General features: G+C 38.1%; 1 protein-coding gene across 1 annotated transcript in view; it reads right to left on the bottom strand.

Moving 5' to 3' along the window:
* The window catches only part of SHROOM1 (shroom family member 1), a 48,235-nt gene extending 28,257 nt beyond the window's left edge, over window positions 1–19,978 (bottom strand). The window contains exon 1 of the mRNA XM_087709570.1: window positions 19,840–19,978. The gene's annotated coding sequence lies outside the window, so the exon portion shown is untranslated. The remainder of the gene's footprint in view (window positions 1–19,839) is intronic.
* Between the last annotated feature and the right edge of the window lie 121 nt (window positions 19,979–20,099).

Below are 20,099 nucleotides of genomic sequence, written 5' to 3' on the forward strand. Positions count from 1 at the left end.
GGTTAGGGTTAGGTTAAGGGTTAGGGTTAGGATTAGGTTTAGGGTTAGGTTAAGGGTTAGGATTAGGTTTAGGGTTAGGTTAAGGGTTAGGTTTGGATTAGGTTTAGGGTTAGGTTAAGGGTTAGGTTTAGGGTTAGGGTTAGGTTTAGGGTTAGGTTAAGGGTTAGGTTTAGGGTTAGGTTTAGGGTTAGGTTTAGGGTTAGGTTTAGGGTTAGGTTTAGGGTTAGGTTTAGGGGGGTTAGGTTTAGGTTTAGGGGTTAATTTTAGGTTTAGGGTTTACAGCGTGCTTCTGTCTCCACGCTGTTGTCGCCCTGTTGATGATGTCAGCGACACGGTTTAGTCAGGCGCGGTTTAGTCGAGCGCAGTTTTGTGGTGGAACCCTCTGATGGTATAGCTTTTGTGAAGGGCATATTGGTTAACATGTTAGAAAGTTCAAATCAGCTACCTTAGGACATCCCTGTTCCCTAAAATAAAGTTGTCTGACAGTTGTGAATCATACATCTTAATGACAGGCAAACAGTTTTGGCCTCCAAAATAGCAATTTGTCTGCAAACATTCTGAGGTCATTGAGAAAAATAAATAAACAAGCTGTCTCTCAATGGAGCTCTGCATTTCAAAACATGCCATGACAGTCAATATAGTATAAAACTATCAAAACTGGGGGAAAAATGAGGCTACTGGTACTGTAGCATTGACTCTTAAAGTGTCCTGGAAAAGGAGAAATGGGGTGATAAAACAAAAACAAAATTTAACTTTTTAAACTCTCTCTCTTTGGTTATCCTGGACAATTATTTGTAACCTACTTATCACTGCTGTTGATCTGGTCTATCTTCAGTCCTGGAAGGCTACCGGATGACTTAGCCGAATCTACCTCACAGGGTTGTGGTTGTGTGGAGAAAGAATGCTGCCAACTCTGCCTTGACAGTTTTTATACCTAATAAATAAGTAGATAAGTTTTATCTTCCTGATACCTCAAAAATCATCCACAGGCAATAAGGAGATTACTCTTTCCTAGCCTTAAAAACAAATCGATTCACTTGGGGACCTGTACTGCTGTTTCACAAGGTTTACGTTATGGTGAATTCTTTCCAAAGTCCTGACAATTAAAATGACAATAGGCTGAAAGCTGCATTACATCAGAAGTGTGATCAACTAACCTATAAAAGGTAGATCCCAATATGTTTCTGGGTGATTTCTGGTTGATGTATGCATGGTCCTCCTCTCTAGTTTCTAGTCCTTAAAAATGCTCATGTTACAGGTTACTGTACATAACTACAGTTACTGTAGTTATCTTTTTGTCAGGTTCTATTCATTATTTAAGAGGGAGGCTGTGGCTTAGAGGCTAAGACGCTGAGTTTCTTGATCAGAAGGTCGGCAATTCAGCGGTTTGAATCCCTAGAACCACGAAATAGAGTGAGCTCCCATTACTTGTCATAGCTTCTGCCAACCTAGCAGTTTAAAAGCATATAAAAATGCAAGTAAAAAAATAGGGACCACTTTGGTGCGAAGATAACAGCACTCCATGTGCCTTCGGCATTTAGTCATGCCAGCCACATGACAGAGACATCTTCAGACAGTGCTGGCTCTTCGACTTTGAAACGGAGATGAGCACCATCCCTAGAGCCAGAAACAACTAGCACACATGTGCGGGGGAACCTTTACCTTATTCATCATTTGTTCTTGATCACTGTTATCTGCCACTATTTATCTGCTGTTGTCTCCTTAAAGAGATGGCTATAGCAGCACATGGAGGAACATAAAGGAAACTACTCACTGGGGCTTGAAGTAGCATGCCATTTAGATGTAATAAGTGGTAGTAAATAAAAACCAATCTTCCCCATTGTTTCACTAATAAAGCACAGGGGACTCTTTAGCTGGCATTTGTTGCCTATTTATGAAAGCACACAGATAATTGCTGGGAATGTGAGTACACAAAAGATTCAACTTGAATACATGTATTAACCATCATGACCTAATTCTACCATTTGTGTGGTGATGTTATGAATCATATGCTTTTGTTTTGACATAATATGGATTCTGTAAGTTCCTAGAAGCAATTAGAGACATGTTTAGCAATATGATGGTCAAAAGATTACTTTTCAAACTTCTGACACACTGATGAATTACATCCAGTTCTAAATCAGTTACAAACAATCTTCTATCTTTTATGGATACCCAGAATCAGGTGCCCGAGGCAAATGGTTCACCTGCCTAATGGCAGAACAAGCACCTCCAAAGCTCATGTGAACAATTGTAGAGGTTCTTGAGTGCTCCATCCCACAGCATCTCCTGGCAGAAGAATGGGGGAAAGAATGGGAGAATCCACACTGTATATTGGACATTAATACAATTGAGAGGATCCAGAGGTACTTCACGAGAAGAGTACTCCACTCCTCTACTCACAATAAAATTCCTTACACCACCAGGCTTGAAATTTTGGGTTTGGACAACCTGGAACTGCGCCACCTGCGGTGTGATCTAAGCGCAGTACACAAAATTGTCTGCTACAACATCCTACCTGTCAATGACTACTTCCGCTTCAGCCTCAATAATACACTGACAAATAATAGATACAAGCTCAAGGTAAACCATTCCAAACTCAATTGCAGAAAATACAACTTCAGCAATAGAGTGGTCAACGCCTGGGATGCTCTATCTGACTCTGTTGTTACATCCTCTAACCCCTACAGCCTCAACCTTAAACTATCTACCGTGGACCCCAACCCATTCCTTAGAGGTCCGTAAAGGGGGCGTGCATAAGTGCACCAGCATGACTATTGTCCCTGTCCTACTGTGCCCAACTATTTGTATTCATTTCTTTCATTCATATCTATGTTTATATTTATACCTGCTATCTTGTACATGTTTGACAAACCAATAAATAAATAAGATGCTGCCACTTACTTTCATGAAAAAGAAATGTCATTTTCCATACAACGTATGGAACGTATATGCATTTTGGATTTCAGTTGGAAGGAGGTGGGTAAGTTCATTGGAGAGGTACCTTCTCCAGCAAAAAGTTTAGCATTCCAAAATATTTTCAAGAACAGTTTTGATATCTAAACTTATTTTGAGCTTAGGGTTAGGGAAATCAGCCAAACTGGGTGAGACGTAGAAGCGGAGAATAGTTAATTGATAAAGTAGATCTACAAGACAGATTAAAGAAGGGGGAAGGATAAACCAAAATGATGTGCTGCTTGACGAGCAGAATGCAGCCCTCCCCATGCTGTGTGCAGAATGATGAGGGCTAAGTCCTTTGCCTTAATGATGGAGACAACCTTGCAAGTAAGACAAGTCCTAAGGAAGAGTAAAGTCATGACAGTGGAAATGGCACATAATGGAGAAGGGTAAATCTGTCTCTGAAAAAAAGCCACTAATATTATGCAGTAAAGCCACTAATGTCTGTCTGTCTGTCTGTCTGTCTATATGTCTATCTATATGTCTATGTCTTTATTGTGGTTTTGCAGTGGATTATAAAAGCTATTAGCTTTTCAAGATAGGCTGGAAAGGAAACTAAAACTATGAGTACTAATATAACCTTTATTGTAGTGTTACCATAACTAAAACTTGTTTGTTTGAAAGCACTCCCTGCCATCACTTTATTTTCGAGAGAATTAGGGAAGATCCATTCTAAGAAGCTTTCTCCTCCCCTTGGTTCCTTTGGATTTTCTCTTATCAAAACATTGATAGGCTACAACTTTTCCTCTTGTCTCCCAAGGTTATTATCATAGTCCATTACAGCTACCTTATTATAATGTTTTTATTGTACTATTCTTAGTTACAAGCACACACCAAATACATCTAGTAGGAGTGGTGATGGAAAAGTAAATATACAATGAAAAAAGAAATAATCAGTTCAGGAAATAAAGAGGTGGCAGTGCAGAGAAGAGAAGAGAGCCCAAGGATCACAGGAAAAAGCACCATGCTCTCCTGCTTTGTTTTTCCAAAAACCACGAAGAGATCAGAGACCAAGGACAACTAAATCTGGATGCTTTCCCATTCTCATTCTGAACCATCTGGAATGCTCAGGCCTTTGTGTTCACATAATCTCAGCAGTCTCTGAAGGCAAACTGATTTATTGTCATAGAGAAGTAATGAATAGATGATAGATAGATAGATAGATAGATAGATAGATAGATAGATAGATAGATAGATAGATAGATGATAGATAGATAGATAGATAGATAGATAATAGCTAGCTAGCTAGATGATAGATAGATAGATAGATAGATAGATAGATAGATAGATGATAGATAAATAGATAGATAGATAGATAGATAGATAGATAGATGATAGATAGATAGATAATAGCTAGCTAGCTAGATGATAGATAGATAGATAGATGATAGATAGATAGATAGATAGATAGATAGATAGATAGAGATAGATAGAGATAGATAGATAGATAGATAGATAGATAGATAGATAGATAGATAGATAGATGATAGATAGATAGATAGATAGATAGATACAATAATAAAAGAATATTTGGAGTCTGCCACATCAACGCACATAACATACAACAACAGAGCCTAGAGCAGTAATAGCTAACCTTTTTGTTATTGAGTGCTGAAAGTGCGCACCCACACCCATAATGCAATGCACGCAAAATACCACCCCCATGCCCCATGCACCTGTGCATGCATGTGTGACTCCTGTGCTCCCCCATGCCCACATGCATGCATGTGTGTGACCACTCTGCACCCTGTTTTGGGCATAGTAGGCCTCCCTGCAGCCTCCTGGGACCAAAAATGAGCCACGGAGGGCCCCACACTGCCTGCTCTGCCCCATTCTCCCTATGTATGTTCATGTCACCCCCCCCCGGTGCATGTGGTGGTCCCCCCCAGCCCCCCCACACACATGTGCACATATCTCCCACATGTGCCCCACTCCCGTGCATGCATGGCAGCGACCCAAAAACCAGCTGATCACCAGGAGGCGTGCACACATGTGCGGTGGAGCTGAGCTGGGGCAACAGCTCACATGCCATCAGAAACAGCTCTGTGTGCCACCTGTGTGCTACCTGCGCCATCATAGGCCTGGAGTCTATTTAAACATGGAAAATTGGCATGGGGCCACTTTTGTCTACCAAATGTGTTTTGTTAATATTTGTTGACCATAATCCTAACCCTAACCCATTTTAAAGGTGACTTGAAAGGGACCACTTCTCACGCCTGATCTTTGAAGTTTGGTTTTTGTGGGATTTAGATATCCCTGTCCATTTATTTGAATTAAAATATGCAGGTTTTTTTTCTTTTATCTCTTTCAAGGTCAGCACCCCATTCACTACATTTCCCCTCATCAAGTGAAAATTACTGAAGACACTCTGGGTCATGCAAGAGTATTGCTCCTGTGACGTTAAAATCTACCTGGAACATGCGTGGATTGATTTACAGGCTCATAGCTTAGTGATATGATCAACACTCATTAATTTATGGTCTCCCTGTCAAGAACTGATTTGTGGTTTATGTATTTGCTTTTAACCAAGTAATGGTGGGAGGGAAGCAAAACAAGAGTTCCCTTTCTTAATAGAAAATGATGAGACAAAAAAACTATATGAATAGTTTTTATTTTATTTTTTAAAAAAATCCAGCCGTTCTCAGAAGAATGCAATCAATAAAAACTGTGAAATGTAAAGCAAACATCATGACTAGTTCACTGGAATTATATCTGGTACTCACGGCTTATCAAGGTACAAATGGCTAAGATCAATATTTAACTACATTCCTAAAATTCCATTCAGAACATGTGGCCACTGGCATCCACGGTTTTTTCTTATTTAGAAGCAAAAGTTCTGGGGTGAAAGCATCACCATCAGGGACAATGTAGACATTCAGGAAGAGATCTAATTATTGAAACTTGACCTTCTGATTAGCATCTAAAACTGTGATGGCGAACCTATGGCATGTGTGCCACAGGTGGCATGCATAGCCCTCTCTGCAGGCATGTGAGCAGTCACCCCAGTGCAGCTCCATTGCGCATGCGCACGCACCTCCTGTTGGTCAGCTGATTTTCTGATCTCTGCCATGCATGCATGTGGGGTGGGCCACATGCAGGAGGCGCATGCGCATGCATGGGGACGGGGTGCTCACGTGGGAGTTGTGTGTGCGCGCGTAGGGTCGGGGTGTGTAAGGGGGCACGGATGCATTGTATTCTGGCTGTGTGCATGCACTTTCGGCACTCGGCCCCAAAAAGATTAGCCATCACTGATCTAAAAGATCAATAACGATGAGTGAGATGTTGTTTGTCAACGGTAGGGAAAAGTGTACCTTGTAGAAAATGCAAATTGTAAAATGGAAACCTCAATGATCAAAGGGCCATAGCAACTTCTGAATGATGAAAAATTACCACGTTTAGGATGTTTTAGATGAGAAGAAAGCAGGGCAAAGGGAGGCATGATAGAAGTGCGAGGAGACTTTTTCCAATAAAGGAGAATATTTATAGCTCAGGGTTGAAATGAGGAGCAGCTTTGATGATGTTACCTAGTTTGGGTAATGAAACATCTGCCAGCTCAGAGAGCCCCAAGGACTCCTCGGGTTTTTTCCTTTCATTCTAATAGTTCAGTTTCATTCAGTTGAAAGGAATGACTTCACAAAGTGTTCTAGGTATGAAATATGCTATCCTGAAATGTAGTAATAAACAGTAACAAGAACAACATTTAATAGAATTGACAAAATCAGCAAGAACAATGCTATCACTGGGTACCACCCAGTGGTGGGATTCAAATAATTTAACAACCGGTTCTGTGCCCTAATGATTTCTTCCAACAACCAGTTCACCAAACTGCTCAGAAACGTAACAACTGGTTCTCCCGAAGTGGTGCAAACTGGCTGAATCCCACCACTGGTACCACCGATGACTAAAACTCTAGTAGAACAATCACAATATATCTCAAAATCTTGTGTGGCGCCACTGCATTTCTGTCCAAATCTGGTTAGCTGATGTGAGAACCACATGTTAAGTGAACACAGCAGATCCAGCAGTGAACTCCTTAGGCTTTCAGAGAAGTTCAAAATTTTTCTAAACTTTGCTTTTCTTACAGTTCATACAGTAATAGCATTAGTACTTAGACTTATATACCGCCTCACAGTGGTTTACAGCTCTCTCTAAGTGGTTTATAAAGTCAGCATATTGCCCCCAACTATCTGGGTTCTTTCAATATTTTATCGATCTTGGAGAGATGGAAGGCTGAGTCAACCTTGAGCCAGTGAAATCAAACTGCTGGCAGTCGGCAGATTTAGCCTGCAATACTGCATTCTAATCACTGTGCCACCATGGCTTTTAAGATGCCTTTAAGGTGTTTGACAATAAAAACATGCTATAATTTAACATTTTTTAAAATTCCATTGCCTGTACTGTAAGTTGTACTTTCTTTTAGAGAAACATGACTGTAGAACATTTGTCCCCCTCACCTAAATCCACATATGCTTACTGTAATATATATGTTTTTTTTCGTGACCCATCAAAACCGCGGTCCACAAAAGCGCGCTCGACGAAAGCGCGCATTTGACGTCATCACAGCGCGACAAAAAAATTTAAAAATTGAAATAAAAATAAAATTAAAGCAAGCCGATTCACATAAAGGTAAGGGTTAGGTTTAGGGTTAGGGTTAGGGTTAGGTTAAGGGTTAGGGTTAGGTTTAGAGCGTTAGGGTTACGTTTAGCGTTAGGTTACGGGTTAGCGTTAGGTTTAGCGTTAGGTTAAGGGCTAGGTTTAGGGTTAGATTTAGGCTTAGGTTAAGGGTTAGGTTTAGGGTTAGGGTTAGGGTAAGGTTTTCGCTTTATTTTTACATTTATCGATCACAGCGCGATGTTTTCGTCGCGCTGTGATGACGTCACGTATGCGCTTCCGTCGAGCGCGCTTTTGTCTACCGCGGTTTTGTGGTGGAACCGGTTTTTTATATTGATATCAACCTCCATAAGAGTAAAGAGTGACATGCAACCGAGATAAAACGAAAATGTTAAACTATAGTATACTCTTATTGTTAAGCATGCTGTACACACTATTGCAGACCTAATGTTGCATTGAAAAGGAAATGATTTCCTATCAAAATCGAAGGAAATATCGAGGTGCCTCTGCATGCAAATCTGTTTTTTTAAAATATTGATTGTAGCAAGCCAGAAATAATGCCTACTTATGATTTGCCTCATCCAGCACAAAATCCTGTTTTTCTTTTAAATAAAAGCTACGTTGCATCAAAAATGTGCAAACATCAAAAATAGGGAAGGCAGATGGAAGAAGGAAGACTTTCATAACTAAGCCAGGACTTGTGCATATTCAAAATATTTTCTATGAATACAATGGCACCCTAATTCAATGACCACTTCACGTCATAGGGTGTTGATCTAATGCCAAATCAATGAAGAACATCTAGCCAGCACATGTAGTCACATATTCTGGCAAAATCTGTCTAGCTCCCAACCTATGAACACATAATTAGTGCATCAAGAGGCTCTGTATAATACTCGGCTTTTCTTGCAACAGACACAGATGTTATATTACCAGCTGAGCCCTGCAGCAAATATCACAGATCAGGTCTTTCATAACCAGAATGAGATATTGGGTCATAACCGGTCTTTCTGGACAATTTGGAGCCTGAGGCTAAGAGATAAAGAAGATCTGATAACACTTTACCACTTAACTAGCAAGTGAAGAAATGGGACATGATAACCTGAACCTGAACAGGGTAATTTTGGAGGAATCCTCGTATTGTTGAAGTACGATCTCTTCTGTATCTCTTCTGCTCAAAAAACTTAAGCCAATAAAATTCTACATACATCCAATTCAACATCAATAGATGTTTCACAGATTTGTTTGTTTGATTGATTAGCTGTCCAGTTCAAAGTACATGACTTTGGCTTTTAAACATAAAGTCCACTTTTTGACTCACTTCAAAAGATGAGGTAAATTTCATATTACAATTTTGTTAAGTAAACCTATTTTCAGGTCTGGTCTGAGTGTAAAACTATATTTCCCACATGATTACATATTATTTTTAATAACATCTGCTGCTCCTTTGAAGTTAATAAAATACACATATTTAGCCTGAAGGGGGGCTTTGGGTAGATTAAATATGAATTAATTAATCAGGATTATGATGCAGGTTTAGTTAGACTTTCATCATGCTTTAACAAGATCACCATAAAAATACCTATGTTTTCAATAGTTTACAGATTTATGAAAAATCTGTAGTTTTTAAAAAACAACAGTACTTTCAACATTAGTTGCATATATATCCAAGATGTGACATTTAAAATTCTATACAGAAACGCACTTTCACAGAGTTAAAAATATATGTATCCCAATAATTGAGATCAGTAACTGTAATTCTCTAGGTTATAATGAATTGTGAATTTGGTTTTGTTTAATTTTTGATCACTGCCCAGCATGCCTTTAGTAGATAGCAATCATAAATGTAAGCTAAATAAATAAATATATTCAAAAGGGATACACTGAAGATCCTTTGCTACTCTGAGATTCCAGTTACAACAGTGAGATAAAATATAAACCGACTACATTTATTACGATCAGCTGACATTCATCTCTGATCTTGAAAAAAAATTAAATACATGGCAAAGAACATATTATTACTTGGGGAAGAAGTCCTTCTGTATAATTTTGTACTTAGGCTATCCAGGATCAAGTATCAAGGAAAATATATATTTTAACTTAACTAGAATACAGTGGCATAGTTAAATGATTGTTCTCTGAAAATGCAAAAAAAGTAAAAATAATAATAGCCGCATAAGTTATTTAATTAGGAAATTCTTCTATTCCAATAGCTATACAATGTATCATCTGTATCAACCTTCTCCAACTCTGCATATTTTCAACTAAGTCATGTTTGAATCAGGAAGAGCAAATGAACTTAGACTATTCATGATAAAAATCTGTTACGTACAATAATCAACTGATTTTAAGAAGGCCTTTATTAATGCTGTTGCATTTTACTAATTGTGGTAAGTCATTGATTTAAATAATTTATATAGCTGTCCAGCTCACAACAATGAGTCTGGATAGTGTACACAGCTTAAACTATAGCTACAAGCAATGATCCCTGCCAGATGACTATAATAACTTCTGAAACTTCGTGAGTATTCTGTAAGCAAGCTTTCAGTAGTGTTTGTTTACATAGGAGAGACAAGTAGTCAATATTAATATACGAATAGAATGAATAAATGTATGCGAAAAGTTATCAACCATAAACCAGGTAATTCTAAATTGAATATTTACAATAAAAGCCCATTTTTCTTTGCCTATTAGCTGTTTCATAAAAATGTTATTTTTCAGACTTTCATCTTTTTGCTCAGAACTATTTCTAAAGCTGACTTTCTGGTATATTTTGCCTTTAGTGTGCCTTGTATGAGTTCCCCCATGCTTCATAAACTACATCAATATTCATCCTACTCAGAGGTGGGGTTTACATAAGTTTACCACCGATTCGCCGTGCATGCGCCCACTCACTTTGTGAGCATGCGTGCCTTGCGTGCCTGTGTTTTGCTTGCACGTGCGGCTTGCATGCATGCATGTGGCTTAGAAAACATGGCTAAATAGTATGGCATAGAGCTGGGATGGGTGGGCACCACTACCGGTTTGCCCGAATTGGTCCGAACAGTCTGAATAACACATCTGATCCTAGTGTGTATCATCCATGGGGAAACTTCACACTGGCCTATTAATCTGGCTTACATCAGTATCATGACATCAGGCTATATAGTCTGAATGATCACTTCCCTGTTTCTCAAGTTCTTGATTGGACTAGCCATTTTAAAAAGCCAAATAAAGAAATAATCCTCTATGTCACAGCCACAAAGAGGGACAATCCCACTTAAGAGGCATAATAGCCTCTCTTGCAAATTATCACAAAGGGTAAAAATGGTATATGTATCCTCATTCCCTTTTTGTAGGGAAACCAATGAATAAATGAAGCAGGAAGCCTTTAGCTACTGTGTTGCTAAGTGTTACTTGGCAGAGGCAAAGTTTTGAAACAATAGTGTCTTTATTACCAAGGGACTGAATAAATAATAACACTCTCGACCACAGAAAAGCTATTTTTTTTTCCTTCATTCTGCAAACCTCACAAACAAAACAGCTCAGGACTCCAAACATTTAGGCTAAGACTCCTCAAAAGTGGGGAATCTCCATTTTTGCTGGATTTTTAAATTTAAATCAACAAATAATAGCTTTTAGCCATCTTCTCAAAGAGTTTATGGAAGCTGTTGTCAGCATAATTAGGGGATATCAGAATGGGGAAAGCTGGTTTGGCCTCAGATTCTTTGCTTTACATATCCATTCATTTGTAAGAACAATGGGCTATTGGATGTCTATGGAGATTCTCAATCATCCAGGTCATGATTGTCCCAAGGGTGTTTTTTTCCAAAGTTTTGAAGACGGTTCTTGCATGAAAAGCTAAATATCTTCAAAGAAAAAAACAAAGGAAATCTGTTGTTTTGAAAAAGCATCTTTGGGACAATAGACTACTGGAACAAACTGGTACATGGATGAGACCATATGTACATACACACACTATACATTGATGAGACACACATGCATACACACAAAGACACATATTCCTTTTCTCAATTCTTTGAGACGAAAGAAGAAGTAAAATCTTCTTCTTGGCTTCTGTATTTGAATTTAAAACCCATCAATAAAATTGAAATTATTCAGAATAGGCAAAAAAAAATTTAAAGGATGGGGATATTTTTATTGGCAAAGTTTCAGATGTCAGAGAGATGCATGAGTAGTGGTCTGAACAATAGAACACAAATCATGTATATTTATTTAATCCCTCAAATGGGAAAGATAATTACTATATCTAATCAAGTGGCTTCTTTATGTGGTGCCAGCTACTTCAGCTGGCACTCTGGCACAGTTTCCATCATTGTATCTATGGGAGAACCAACATAAAGTAGTGATTAAGGCAGCAGGCTAGAAACCAGAAGATTGTGAGTTTTAGTCCTGCCTGAGGTAAAAAGCCAGTTGGGTAACCTTGGGCCAGTCCCTCTCTCTCAGCCTTAGGAAGAAGGTGGCAAGGGCAAATTTCATCTGAAAAATCCTTATCAAGAAAATTACAGGGACTAGTCCAGGCAATTACCAGAGGGCAGAACAAGAATCCATGCATGGAAACTAATGAAGGAGACGAGCAACCTGGAATTGAGGATAAACTTCCTAACAGTGAGGACAATTAACCAATGGAACAGCTTGCCTTCAGATATGGTGGCTGCTTTATCACTGGAGGTTTTTAAGAAGGAACTTAATGGTAATGGTAATGTCTGAAATGGTATAGAATCTCCTGCTTGAGCAGAAGTAGGCTGAACTAGAAGACCTCCAAGGTCCCTTCCAGCTCTAGTCTGATTTTAAATGATTCTTGGTATCAGGAGTTAACACTGACTCAAAGATGCACACTAAAAGACTTTACATCAATATTCTCCCTAAAGCTAGAGAATTACAAGAAATTAAGAATTTCCCCCAAAAGAAAGGGAGCATAGTTGATTAAAATACGTATACAGAGATTAAATACCTTCTTTCGAGTTATCCTAGCTTTCCTAATGGTTACACAAGATATGTAGCTCTGTCTGGATTTCCCTATAATCTACCAGTAAAGCAGGACATATGACACTTGCAAATGTCTGGCAAGAGGAAAGGTGATTTCAGGTTAAATTACATAAAACAAGCATTCCTACCCCCTGCTTTTTGGAGCATAGCTAGTTTGGATACATTTCCTACATCCAATCTCAAGTTTGACTCTCCCATTAAATAACATGTGAAAAACAAAAGTATTGTTGATCATCACAGAACAAGTATTTGCAGTAATATCAACATACTATTGCTTATTACAATTATTTGCAGGCTGCCTGATTCACAGGATTTTCTTTGGAGAGGGTGAATGAAGCCTGTTAAAATTCATAAACATTAAATGGAAGGGGGAGGCATATTTGCAATCCATGTTACTGCAGCGCATACAAATACTACATTCACATCAGAGGTGGTATTCAGCCGGTTTGCTCCAGTTCGGGCAAACTGGTAGTGGCATCTGCAGGAGGTTCCACCCACTTGCCCCAATGTAATGCGCAAGCACTGCACATGTGCAGATGTGTGGCACATGTGAGCATGCACGAGTGTGTGTTCCCATTTGCAAACCGGTAGGGAAGGTAAGTGAATCCCACCACTGATACACATGCAAGCATACATATGCTTTTTACCCGAACAGAATGAGATGTCTGGTAAAGTGAAATCAGTCCATGTGCCAAATAACTTTATATTGCATACTTTTAACTATAGCATCACTCTTCTAATAATTTTTACAGGACAGTTTGACTGAAACCTGATCCTTCTCAGTTCTCAATCTGCTGTAAAAAAGTGCAAATTCATCAAGCATACTTAAGGCAGATGAATGTGGTTGTTGCGTAATAAGTACAAAAAGAGACAACAGGCACTCAGGGTGAATTAGTCCTTACAATTAGTTGCACAGACAAATATGCAAGCACGCCAGTAATGAATAACAGATGATTTGCAGGAGGAATCAACAAATGAAAGAGGAGAAACAAAAAAATCCCAGGAAAATTGTAAAACGGTCTTGAAATAAAGTAATAGGTTGGAATACCTTGGGAAAAGGAAAGGATGGGTGAGAAAAAGTCAGAATGGAAATCTGGATAAAGTTGAGTTGAGTTGAGTTTATTAGTCTTGTATGCCGCCCACTCCCGGAGGACTCCGGGCGGCTTACAATAGAAAGGGGAAAGGGGATAAATAAGACAAACAACAATTTAAAACACAACAACATTCATACATAAACAAAAGAACTGAAAGATATTTAGAAGAGAATGGGAGCGATGATAAATAAATAAATTGAATTGGGAGAGTGTCATATCATATAACCATGGAAAAGAAAGCCTGACCTGCAACAAGATATCAATCAGTGGCAAGAGGTATATTTCTATCAATCTGTATTTTCAGCTCTCACAAAGATGCTATTCTATTAAAAAGGCTGTGGATTGTGCAACTAACTGCAAGTGTCACCATCTTGAAAAGAGACCTGTCGAATCCATTGTTCATCTTCCCCAGCAGGACTTTACATGAGCAAACCCCGATGATTATGACTTTCAGAAACCTCTTTGCTCATGGTGCAAAACTCCCTATCCTTTCTATTGCAAGAATCTATATATTGAAAGCAAAGGTGGGTTCCTAGCGGTTCGGACCGGTTTGGCCAAGTAGGTAATAACTCGGCTGGCCATGCCCCCTAACCGAGTCTATCAGTGGCGCCGTAAGCAGCGCCATCTTGTTTTTTGCTTCTACATAAGAGCAAATGCATTTTTTTAACCTACTGCACATGCGGTGTAGCATGCATGAAGCACACACAGGCCCAAAGCATGTCCATGAGCGAACTGGCAGTAGAAGAAGCCGGAACCCATCCTAACTCAGGTCAATGTAAAACCATATGCCAAGCGTTCCTCCTTTTGAGTTGGCAATTGTGTTTTGAGCCACGTTAAAACACAACGTTAGTTCCAACCTCAGTCATTTTTACCATAAGCTGACTGTCACTCCTTATTCCATAAAACACAAAGCAACTCTTTGTTTATCTTTTCCATTTTGAAGCAGCTTGGTGGTCCAAACCTCAAAGCAGTAAGCATTAATGTTAGGGCTATGCCATATTTCTGATTCAAAGGCACAAAATGATTTAGAGCAGGCAGAGTTGCTCAGGGATCACCCGGAAAAAGCAATTGCATCTTGTGTTAGAATTGTGTAGCTCACTGCCATGCCAACCTGGGGCACAATAATGTGGCTAAAGCACCTTTTTGCCTTTGAATCCAAAGTGCTGTTTCACAACATCTGAGTTAGATGATAAATACATAATGATAGATTAGATAGATAGATAGATAGATAGATAGATAGATAGATAGATAGATAGATAGACAGACAGACAGACAGACAGACAGACAGACAGACAGACAGACAGACAGACAGATTAAGAAGCTTCTTGGATGAGAAGTAAAATGTTTTCAAAGAAAACCAGAAATTCCAGTTGTCTCTTGAAAAAGCAACTTTGGGATAAATAAACAGACAGATGACGGACGGACGGACAGACAGAATGAATATATATATGTATGTATGTATGTACGTACGTACATACATACATACATACATACATACATACATACATACATACATATATTCATTCTATAAAACAAACTAGGCATTTCACTATTTGAACTTAATCAACAGGTAAACATGACCTAGCAGTATCTTTTCTTTTGCTGCATCCCCAGGATATTACCATCATCTCATCCCAAGCCATTGCTGAAACAGCTTAAGTTATTCATAGCTGAATCATGCTAAAATAGTGTTTTCCCCCCTTAAGTTAACAACATCCATTTCAGCTGCAAGATCTGTATTATCTATTATGATTCACCACCCGTTATATCAGAGGTGTGAGCAAGTAACCAATAATGGCCCAGCTGCTTCTGACCATTTCAGGCTGATTCGTGCCTTGCCTTCCTTTCTGGTCAGTTTTGTCTGCCTTCATTCCTCTGCTCTTGTCTCCTAAAGAGCTGGATGCAGCAGGACTGTGCCAGACATCTATTAAAACTGCATAACAGGGCCAGTCTTATTGGAAAAGCTTCAAGTTTGTTTCCACTGCCACTTTAGCAGTGGAATAGCTGGAAGCTGGAATATAGCAAGCCATAACCCCTCCACAATGACTCCTGAATAAGAAATAGAAGAGTCTTGGACTCACACATTGTTGAACTAATAAAAAAAGGAGAGGCCCAAGAGAAAAAATCTTAAATAAAAGTTATTCTTGTGATTTGAAATCCCAATTGTTTTTTGTTTGTTTCTGATGTTATTCAATTCAGACTATGATAGAACAGGAGAAGGGAGGAAGGAAACCTAGAGAGGATGAAGAGAATCCTGCAGCTAATCCCATTGTTGTTGGCATATTGTTTATCCATAATCAGGGCTGCACCATTCAGCATGGAGTCAAAACAAACAGAACAGGAGACAGCAGATTTTATACCTACGTATTTTTCTGCCCTCATAAGGATACAGTTACACAGAACTGTACATTTTCGTCATTGGCTTTAAGTTGGTCTGCAAAGTCCTCTTTCAAATTAGTTTAATTTCAGGCTGCTCAGACGTATCTTCTGCCCAAAAGCATTCCAAAACACTGTGATTATGTTAGAAGTTGCATTCAACCGTCCTCCAGTGAAAAGGAGAGAAAGGAGCCATGTAGAGGAGGTTCACTGATGCTGAGCCAATTTTTGGTTGGCAATCATAGCTTGGAATTGCCAGTGCTATTCAAGTCTCAAATGGCTGAACAATCATTTTACTCACAATAGCACAACCTGTTTCATGCTGGTTAAACAGTTTGTACCATCCATACTAGAACATATTTTCTAAATGCTTAGCTTCAAGTACTGCAATGGTTTTTTAAAATATATAAATGTCCTTAACAATGTTTTGACAACTGCCCATGCACTGTTTTTTTCCTCCCAAATTATATTTAATTTTAACATAATACGTGAGATTTCCCCCCTTTATTTTGTTTGATTTCTTCAGGATAGACAAAGATTTTGTGCCTGACTGGTGACGTTTTCTGCAGTCTCAAGACATGATTAAATAATCATAATTCACTGAATATAACCTACATGATTGCATTTGGTTATTAGTACCATCAATGGAATATAATTCATGAGTTATTTTACACACTTACCATGTTTTAAATGGGATTTAAAAGCAACACATTTAGTCTCCATTCAAACTGCAAGAATGTTTATTGCATAGAAGACAATGTTGCAACAAATCCCATTCATATGTTCCAATGTGTATCAAATATATGATCATAAAATTTTGAAGGGGTTATAAAAATGGAATTATAGCTGTTACATGAATATTAAAGTAACAGCATTTTACTTTTTAAAAGTGTATAATTCAATAGGCAATTCTCTAATACATGCTGCATCCCTCCACTGCTGACCTGATTTAAGTGGAAACATTAAAAGCAGTCTCCCAGTTGATTTTGTTCCAAGTCTTAATAGTTTCTTAAATGATAAAGCATCTGTAAAAAGCTAAGTCAAACACTTTTAAGAAGAAAAAAACACTAAATGTCAGATATACTGGTGGAAGGGTTACTATTAAGATTGATGTAATTTCACCTCGTGTGGCCCCACACAATTACCATTCTCTAAGCTATGCAGCATTCCTTAAATAGTGGAATTACTTATGTAACACCAGAACTAGTTTATTTACATTTCCCTGTATAGAAGATGCATTAACTATGTCAAAGTGTTTCTTGCCTAAAGGACTTTTGAGACCTATGGAGCCAAAGAACATCCATCACAGGAGAAGGGGCCACTTACAGATGCTGCTACTTTATCTTTTATTTCCCAATTAGCACCTGATTTACTGTTTAAAAGGTAGTGAAAAGCAAGGAAAAAGGGAGGCCAAATAGAATGTCTGAAATCAGAAAAACGAAAGCTTTACCTCATGGTCTTTCGCCAAATTCACCACAGACATGGTGTGGCTTTCAATGATGATAAACCAAAATGGATCTCAGTCGGCCCTGAGAAGATTAACTTAATTATCCCCCCAACTCCGACTTTAAGCTACAGAGAATGAATGGAAAACAAAGTCATAACATCTGGATCTCTTGTGGTTTGATGATTGCTACTTCTGTGTTGAGGGCATGCCTTTAATTTTAAATATTTTGTCTGACTTTGAATCTAATGTTTTCCAGGATGGTTCAGAATAAAACATATCCAAATCACAGCTAAAGTTCCCATGAAGTAACAACTCTTAATGTAGTTAAAATTCAGAAATCACAATGTTAATGTTGGCAAATTAATGTTGCTACCATTTCTGCCTCAGTGATGTAGCAGTATGATGATATTTCTCATACAGGAAATCCTTGACTTACAACCAAAATTTATGTTGCTAAGTGAAACAGTTAATGAATTTTGCCCCGTTTTATGACATATCTTGGCATTTGTTAAGTGAGTCACTGCAGTTGTTAAGCTAGTGACATGGCTGTTAAGTGAATCTGGCTTCCCCATTGACTTTACTTGACAGAAGGTTGCAAAAAATGATCACATGACCAGGGACACTGCAACCATCATAAATATGAATCAGTTGCCAAGACCCTGAATTTTGATCACATGACCCTGGGGATGTTCTAGTCATAAGTCACTTTTTTCAGTGATGTTGTAATGTTAAATGTTCTAAAATGAACCATTGTAATTCGAGAGCTACCTGTAATTGGTCATTTTAAACATTCATTGAGTTGTGAAGGGGCATAATTTATTTTTATTAGATTGGTTGGGAAGGTTCATTTCATTTTTGACATTCTTTCCAGACGTGTAGCCATTTCCACAATTTTTCTTCAACTTTGTTTCTCATCAGTAGAAAACTTGGGAACATATCAAGGACCACTACTGTATACTGTAGCTTTTCACACAGTGACACATCTGGACTGCAATACTCCTGACAGACACTAGATAGCACCAGAGATTCTAAATTTTAGTTTGCACTGCTGGTTGCTTGAAGTTTTTCAGCCAAAACGTGGTAGCCGCAAAATTATGTATTTTGGTGTGTATATATCTTCAGCTGTATTTTAAAGAATTTTAATTCCACTCAGGTAGAACAGCTTTGGTAAATCCCCTGAACTGTTCCTAGGTTTTGTAAGGTTTCATAAGGCTTTTATGAAAGGAAATTATAAAACATTTTTATTCAAAAAAAATTTATTCCCTTATTTGATTGTTTGCAGATTGAAAGCTGCATATAATTTTACATTTTGTGTTTAAAACAAAATCAGAAAATATATCCAAAGTTTTTTTTTTGAACACATATTATGATGATATTGCAGTACACAGGGACATGGCCTTTCTAAATATTGATGGAATTTAATTTGTGTTAACATTGTTGCCTTTTCCCCCCTTTCAACTTTTTGTTGAGAAAGAGTTACCGTTTTTACATAGCTTCTGGTTATTGCTTTGACCTGAAATATTGCTCTGGAAGCAATGAAAATCATATAAACCAACCCTTGCACGATTCAGCCATCAAAGGCCACTTGTTTAGCTGATGGCTTCACTAAAACCATACAAGTGAATAATAAAATGAATAATATTCCTGTACTTTACAACCTCAGCATCCTGGGGAAGATAAGGCAATTCCATTATGCTTGGTCTTGAAAGAACTTGCTTCTCCTGAATTAAACAAACCTCTCCAGATAATGTAATTGTAAAGTGTTTGCAAATCCAGAATAAGCGGACTAAAAATCCCCCAAAGTACTACTTTACACATAGATTCTTATAAGGTTTCCCACACATATGGAAAATAGTATATATTATAGTAATTTATGGCTATAAATCAATACATTAAAAGCCAAGTCATCTATAGTTCAAATGCAAACAATGAAAAAACATAATACATATGATTATATATATAACTCAATTTTTTAATTCCTCCTTTGCTCCAGTTCAATCTTGCTTGAAAGAAATAAGTGGTTTTCCATGCACAGTTATCTTTTTGTCGTTGTTAAATGCACCAATTGGATTCAAATCGCTTACAGTACATAGTTTTCTTCCTTAAAATATCCCTACACTATAAAGTCTAGCAACAAGAAAACTTTCCTATCCGCGCCAATTTCAAACTCATCTTCATTTAGAAATCTCAATTTACTTTATCTTAAATAATAATAATGTTGCGGTCAGATACATAATTTTTTGCCACATTCCCAGGCAATAGACTTTGTCACCTTAAGGTAGATATCATGTTATCATTTCTGGATTTGTCTATTTCTCAATGTACTCTAGGACTATATGGGGATTATCATAAAATCATAATTACCTGCTTGTCATCATTTGATGCTGCCTCTGTCTAATTGCACTTTCCAAAGTAGCAGCTTGGAAGCATTATTTTAAAGAGACCAATGTAGATGATATGCATTTCCAGTCATGATGTCTCTAGCAAGATGTTGCTGCTATTCCTTTATGTTGGATATAGGAGTACGGTTTCCTTAAGCACAGTAGAAGCAGCTCTTTGAGTTTTCTTTGGTTCCCTAGCTACTTTTACATCTTACAGGCAATTGGAAGAATTCCTCATCCAAT

Source organism: Thamnophis sirtalis, unplaced genomic scaffold (assembly GCF_051295495.1).
Source record: "Thamnophis sirtalis isolate CommonGarterSnake01/CBP01778 unplaced genomic scaffold, rThaSir2_p1.2 scaffold_3, whole genome shotgun sequence".
NCBI lineage: Eukaryota > Metazoa > Chordata > Lepidosauria > Squamata > Natricidae > Thamnophis > Thamnophis sirtalis.